The 6,262-nt window shown below is 44.6% G+C and overlaps 1 pseudogene; it reads right to left on the bottom strand.

Moving 5' to 3' along the window:
* Positions 1-1,918: 1,918 nt before the first annotated feature.
* The window catches only part of LOC101586187, a 7,850-nt pseudogene continuing 3,506 nt past the window's right edge, over positions 1,919-6,262 (bottom strand).

Below are 6,262 nucleotides of genomic sequence, written 5' to 3'. Positions count from 1 at the left end.
GTCTCCCACCCAGGTCCTTCCCTTGTCACTCTGCTTTCTGGCCACCATGATGTGAGCAGCTCCCCTCCAGCAGAGTTTCTCACCATGCCATCACTGCTGCATTTGAGCCAGCCAACCTTTGACCCAACTACTGAAACATGAGGCAAATGAAACCTCTCTTCCTTCCCAAACTTTGGGTGTCAAGCATTGTATCTCTGCAATGAGAAAGTACCTCAGACAGGCAGTGACCAAATCATTCCAGTGTTCTGTCTTTGAGCTCCTGGCTTTGAGGTATGCTGTTCTTAGGGAATCTCAAAGGTGTCTCACATGGGCTTCATAGGAAGTTTATCTCTCAAGAAGAACACTTGCCTGGAGGGTTGAGGAGGAGGAGATACACAGGTATAGATGAAGCAATCTTCCCCAAATATCGCAGTGGTCCTCCACATCTTGGCTGCCTGCTGAATATCTGCACTCACACGTAGACCCATGCTTCACTGCAGTCCCAGGAAAAGAGGGTCTGTCCCCTTTCTCACAGAAGAACCTCAGAACCTGCTGTTGTTCCTGTCCTTATTGGTGCCTTTTGGCTAGTCCCACAGTCACTCCCAGTCTTCCATGAGCTGTCTTTCCATTTCTCTCTATAAGATAGATTTCTCTATCATAGCCATAAAATGTGCATGTGTAAACACACACACACACACACACACACACACACACGCACGCACACACACACTAAGGAGCAAAGAACAAGTTATCATTGGATCCTTATAAGTTATTTCAGATTAGGAAAAAGGACAGGAAGAGGAGAATCATTTTCCAAATAAATCACTTCAAGAGGAGAGAGAGAGAGAGAGAGAGAGAGAACATTCTACATGGAGTAGGAGGTGTTCCTTCCTGGGGAGTTAGTCACCTCCTTTTCCAGTGTCCTCTTCTTTCCTGACTTCCTGCTGGAGGATGACATTTGATGCCTAATCTTGACACAAGTCACTATCCAAGGAAATTCTGTTTGACTGATGTTACCAGTCTTGCTCTAGATTGAGGAGCAATGTTACAGAAAATAATTATCTGTCCTCTAGTAAGGCAAGGTTTGTGTTTAGTTATCTCTCTGTACCCCTCACCTTTGTTGTTTTGTTGGAATCCCATTTGCCAGGCAAGGTCATTTAAAGGCCTGGTTCCATTTGCCTTGACTTGGTTTCCTCTGTTTCCTCGGGGGTGACTTTGCTCCCTCAATACACCTCTTGGAGTCAGATGCTGACGTGTCTAGTCCTTCACCCTTTCCAGAAGAGCAGTGATATCTGAAGTCAGGTACAATATTATAATAGGACTCAGCTCCTAAATAACTACTTAAAAATTACTATGAGTCCAAAAACACACAACACATAAAATATAGACACCTCAGATGGTAGAAGGGGGCATCTTACTCATATGCTCTGAAATGATGAAGTAAAATCCAAGAAATAGTCTTCAGGTAGTCAACATGGTGCTATTGTGAGCTAATGTAACTGGAGCTCTGTCCTCCCATTCCTATCCATTTCTTATTCTTCCACCATTTCTTGCTCATAGCTTTCCTCACTCACTCTCACTTATTGGTCTATGTTAATCCAACTGAACTGGTAAGACAACCATGGTGGCCCTTTGTGATAGGCTGTCCTAGGAGATAGAAAGGGTCCTGAGGATGAAGGTAATGGGAGGGAGGTAAGAAGAAGTGAAAATCATCAAGATGCAATATGCACAGGTATCAATTCCTCATGATGAATGTATTTCTATATATGTCAAACATAAATATAAAAGCTTTTTAAAAACAAACTTAATAGGAGCCGGGGAGAGGGCTCAGTAGGATACGCGCTTGACTGGCAAATGCAAGGATCTGAGTTCAATCCCCGGTTCCACCTAAAAATAAAAATTAAAATTAAAAAAATAAAATAAAAACAAACTTAATATACTATAGTGGCCCTTGGTTAAGCTCCATTGATGTAACATAGTCATTAAGAACTTGGATTTTGAAGCCAGATAGTTTCGTTCCAAGTCTAACCCCACCCTTAGCTACTCTAGGTTCTGGTCCCTCTTCCTTCCTTTCATCTGCTGGGTCTTTATCCTAAGCAGTGTGCACTTCTCCACTAAATGTGCAATCACTGGTACAACTTGCTGTAGTTGATATTTGATGTGATAGAAGTGTCGCTAGTGCTGAGGCTGGGGTCCATGTGGCCTCCTACATTCCACTTGGAAGCTTTTGTCTTCACTATATCCATGGGTAGAACTCACCTAGCTGATCCATTGGTCCAAGAAGGGTGAGAGACACATGCCGTGAAGCTACCCAGGCTGAGTCCAGCTTAGTGCAGCTCAGTGACCTCCTGGAAATCCATGGAGGTGTAACCTAAATCCATGCTTCTGCTGAACGTCTCTGAGAATGTGTGACCTCGACCAGACAGCATTGTTGCAACCATAGCTAAATAACCTGTCTTTCAGCATCCCACCTTGAAAATAACACATCATAGCTGTATCTTTTTAATAAGGTTTCTGGTGGGGGAGGGGCTGAGAATGTGTAGGAAGCGCCAAGCACAGTGCAGGATGCTCAAGAACCCGTCAGTACTCACCTGTTATTACTGAGTATCAGGGTCTGCATTCATTAACTTCATCAATGTTTACCTCAGTTTTCCTTACAGCAAGAGAGGAGGTGTAAGTAGGGGGAAAATAAAAGAAGTAGTGAGAAATATTGTACAAATATGACACTGTTAGTTCTGTTGCTTTCAGCTAGAGGAGCAAGAGTGAGTTCCTAAGGCCCTGCTACAGTGGTCCATGACGGGAAGAAGACATGACTTCTTCTCAAGCTCAAATCAGAAAATATGCCCAATACCACGTGGCTTCTGTCAACCAATTAGGAAGGGACAGCAGAGAGCTTCCCTCCAGGAACTGAGATAACCCTGCCAACAAAAAGCCAAAGATGAGAACATTTAGTTAGAAACCCGGGTCTAAAAGTAAAGCCTCTTCAACCCTGGAATAAAGCCTGTCTGCCTGCATCTGGTGTGCTTTTCAGGTGGCACTGTGATGCATCGCACAAGCTGCGCCAGCTCACATTTTTGTACGTGGAGTCCTATGGGAAGGTTGTGGGGCAACCACCGTGACATTGTCAGTAAAGGTAGTGTCTGATCCCCCCACCGTGCTGAAGGCCGTGTTCCCGAATCTCTTTCATTAGGTTTCTTTCCAGGGAGGAAGACAAAGAGCACATCCAAACAGGTGCCATGGCAGAACCCCGATTCAGCTTTGTTTTCCTGGAGCCAGGCTGAAGCGAGGTGTTATCGGAGACTTTCAGATGTACACCTCTGAAAGTCCAGGGTTTTTAAAGAATGAACATGTAAACCTATTTTCAATCTGAGACCACAGAATGGGAAAGAAGTGGAAATATCCGGGTCATTCTTTATGAATGCCTCAACTGGAGTGCTACTTGCTTGCCAACGTTCCGGTGGCCTCTGCCCCCAAATAGCCACGATGGCAAAAATTTAAACCTGGGATTGCAAAGAGGTATCAAAGGACATCTTCAGTGAAATGTTACAAAGATTGATGGCTTTCCACAGATTTTTTTTTTACATAATAAAAAAATGCATGGGTTTTTCCAGGAATATATATTTTCATATTTTAAAAATGGCTTTTATGAAGGACTAGATAGCCCCTTTACAAAGATAAAAATGAAGGCCAGCAAGATAGCTCAGTGGACTAAAAACCTGCTTAAGAAAGTGCAGGGACTGGAGTTCGATCATGCTAAGCCGGCCAACTAGCCTGGGCGTATTGGTACGTGCCTGTACTGCCAGCACTGGACAGGCTAAAAACAGGAGGATCACTATGAGTCTGATCTGAGTAGTGAGACCCTGTACCAAACACATTAAAAAATAAAATAAAAACAACCAATTCAGACCAAATACATAAAAATTTAGAGCCATTAGTTGAAATTAGGCAATTCAGCTATTTAGCTGAAATCAATTAATTCAGTTAATAAGAATATTTTGTCTTTAGGTAGAGAGTAATTCTTTTGTTATTTCCAAGGAAAGAGGAAGAGAAGTCAGCTATCCCATTCTTTTCCAGGATGATGAGCCTGTTAATTCCCCAAATGTATTTGGTTTTCTAAGCCAAACCTCACAACTAAGCTGCCATAGCCAGTAAAGATGAGCTTCAAAGACTCAGTGGTACATACTGGGCTTCTGATGCTGGTTTGAATAGAAACCTATTGGTGTCTTCTGTGCTTTCAGTGCTTCCATAAAATGTCCCAACATGCTTGTAAGGTGGAATCTCAATAAACAATTGCTATTGAGACAAAAAGCCGAAGAACTCAGGGCTGCAGGTACTCCAGGGCTTTACCTGCGCATGTGACTTATGCCACATTCACTCCGTCTAGTTCTTCATGGTGTAAATAAGATTGGCGCCTCTTCCAGCGATCCCAAGGGCAGGAGCCTACTGGTGCCAGGACCTCATTTACAGTAAGCAGAGTCTGTTACTAGCCTCGGGAACAGAAGGTAGGAATAATGATCGCAGGGCTCCACACCAGCGGCCTCTCCGACCTAGTTACTTGTTTTTAATTAAGATGACAGAGCAACACCTTTCCATTTCCTCCAGGAATTGGTGCAGCCCCATTTGAAGGGGCAGGAGAAGATGGTGCTGTGTGCCTAGGTCCTGGAGTCTAAAGATAGAAGGCCGCTGTGGTGCTCAAGTCCTTGTTTAGTGGCTCTGGGGGAGGCATGACAGCAGGAGTCGCACACAGAGGGCTTTCCAGGAGATGGCAGTGCGCTCCAAGGCTGGGTTCTGCCTTTTCTATCAACCAAACAATATTGTACTTGAGACATAACATTATAATGCATTCCGGGCTGCACAGCTGCAAGTGTCACCTCAGAATGCTTCTTAGTGGCTTCAAAGTCACTGTTGCCAGGGCAGGGAGTTGGAAGGAAGTGGAAAGAAGCAGAGAAATGGGAGGGGGTCCTGGAGACAAATCAGAGGGCAACATTTGGCAGCTGGGAGAGGAGTTTCAAGGTTGGAAGGCCAGGAGCTACCCTGATCCATATTTACAAGTCTCCCCTGGTTCACCTCTGAGGACCAATAAAAGCAAACCAAAGGGCTTGTATTATCTGCATTTTTATTTCTAAGTTTACAAGAAGTGTTTCATTATTCTAATTCAGGAGGAAATAAAGCATCTTTATTTTTAAATGAAAGGTCTCCTTGACTGGGGTGAAGAGCACAGCAAATCAGTCTGTCCCCGGAGAGGCAAGCCTGGCCCTAGATTGTAGGCAGCAAGGGACATGGCGGCATGTGGGGATGGAAGGGGAGACAAAGGAGAAGGCTGGGTATCCATGGATCCACACACATGCAATAGCATGAGAAACTTGTCCCCACTGACTGTCTTTACAGGTAGGGTGATGCTGAGAATGACACCTGAAAGCAGCCCTGGGATGGGGGACAGAGAAGGAGGCGGCAAAGATCTTGCTCCTGCTCAGGGCTGTGGGCTGAGGTGCTGGCTTCTACAACACATTCATACTTCAACGAGGATGAGTGAGCAAGATAAAAAAGAGGAAAGGGCACCACAGTGCTGCTTCATTATTTGCACCCAGGTTACTAGATGCACTCACAGCCTAGAAGCCTAACTTTGTATGTTCAGGATTCTTTTTTTTGTTGTTGTTGTTTTTTCAAATAGTTCTTTGGACTCTGCACATGGAAGAGAGAACAAGGTCAGCCAGGTAGATTTCTTGGGAAATCTGTGCAAAGGAAATTGATATTTAAAGGAAAAAAGCCCAGGTTTTGAATGCCTTTTAACTTATCTAGTGACTGTGTGTGGCTGCTCTTTACTTTGTTAAGAACTGGTTGCTTTCTGTTTTCCTTCATCCTCTGCCACTGAACCTTTGCTCCGCACTCTCTACTAATCTCTCCTGTTAAACTCTTAATTCTACACCAAGTTTTAGAAGGAACCCATACTTAAGATGCACAGAGCAATGTTGTCAGTGGTCCTTAAAGTGCACCTGCTTCTGCCACTCCCAGAGAGTGGTGTTTAAGTCAGAAAACAAAGCAAACCAGCAATGTATAGAAAAGCATTAGTTTTGAGGGATGAGGTGAGTTTCTTCTGACAGCCCTCTGCCAAGAGGCCAACTCTTCCTGGCAGAAACCAGGCTGCTGCTCGGGCCAGGAGCAGGAAGTGCTCACTTTGCAGAGGGTGAGAAGTTCACACCTGCGCTGTTTCACAGGGGCAATTGCAGCTCCCAGGAGCTCAGCAGTAAGCAAGAGAGAGAGAGAGAGAGAGAGAGAGAGAGAG

This window comes from Octodon degus, unplaced genomic scaffold, assembly GCF_000260255.1.
Source record: "Octodon degus isolate 3935 unplaced genomic scaffold, OctDeg1.0 scaffold00016, whole genome shotgun sequence".
Lineage (NCBI taxonomy): Eukaryota > Metazoa > Chordata > Mammalia > Rodentia > Octodontidae > Octodon > Octodon degus.
Note: the sequence above shows the minus strand (reverse complement) of the source record. Positions and strands in the feature narration are given on the sequence as shown.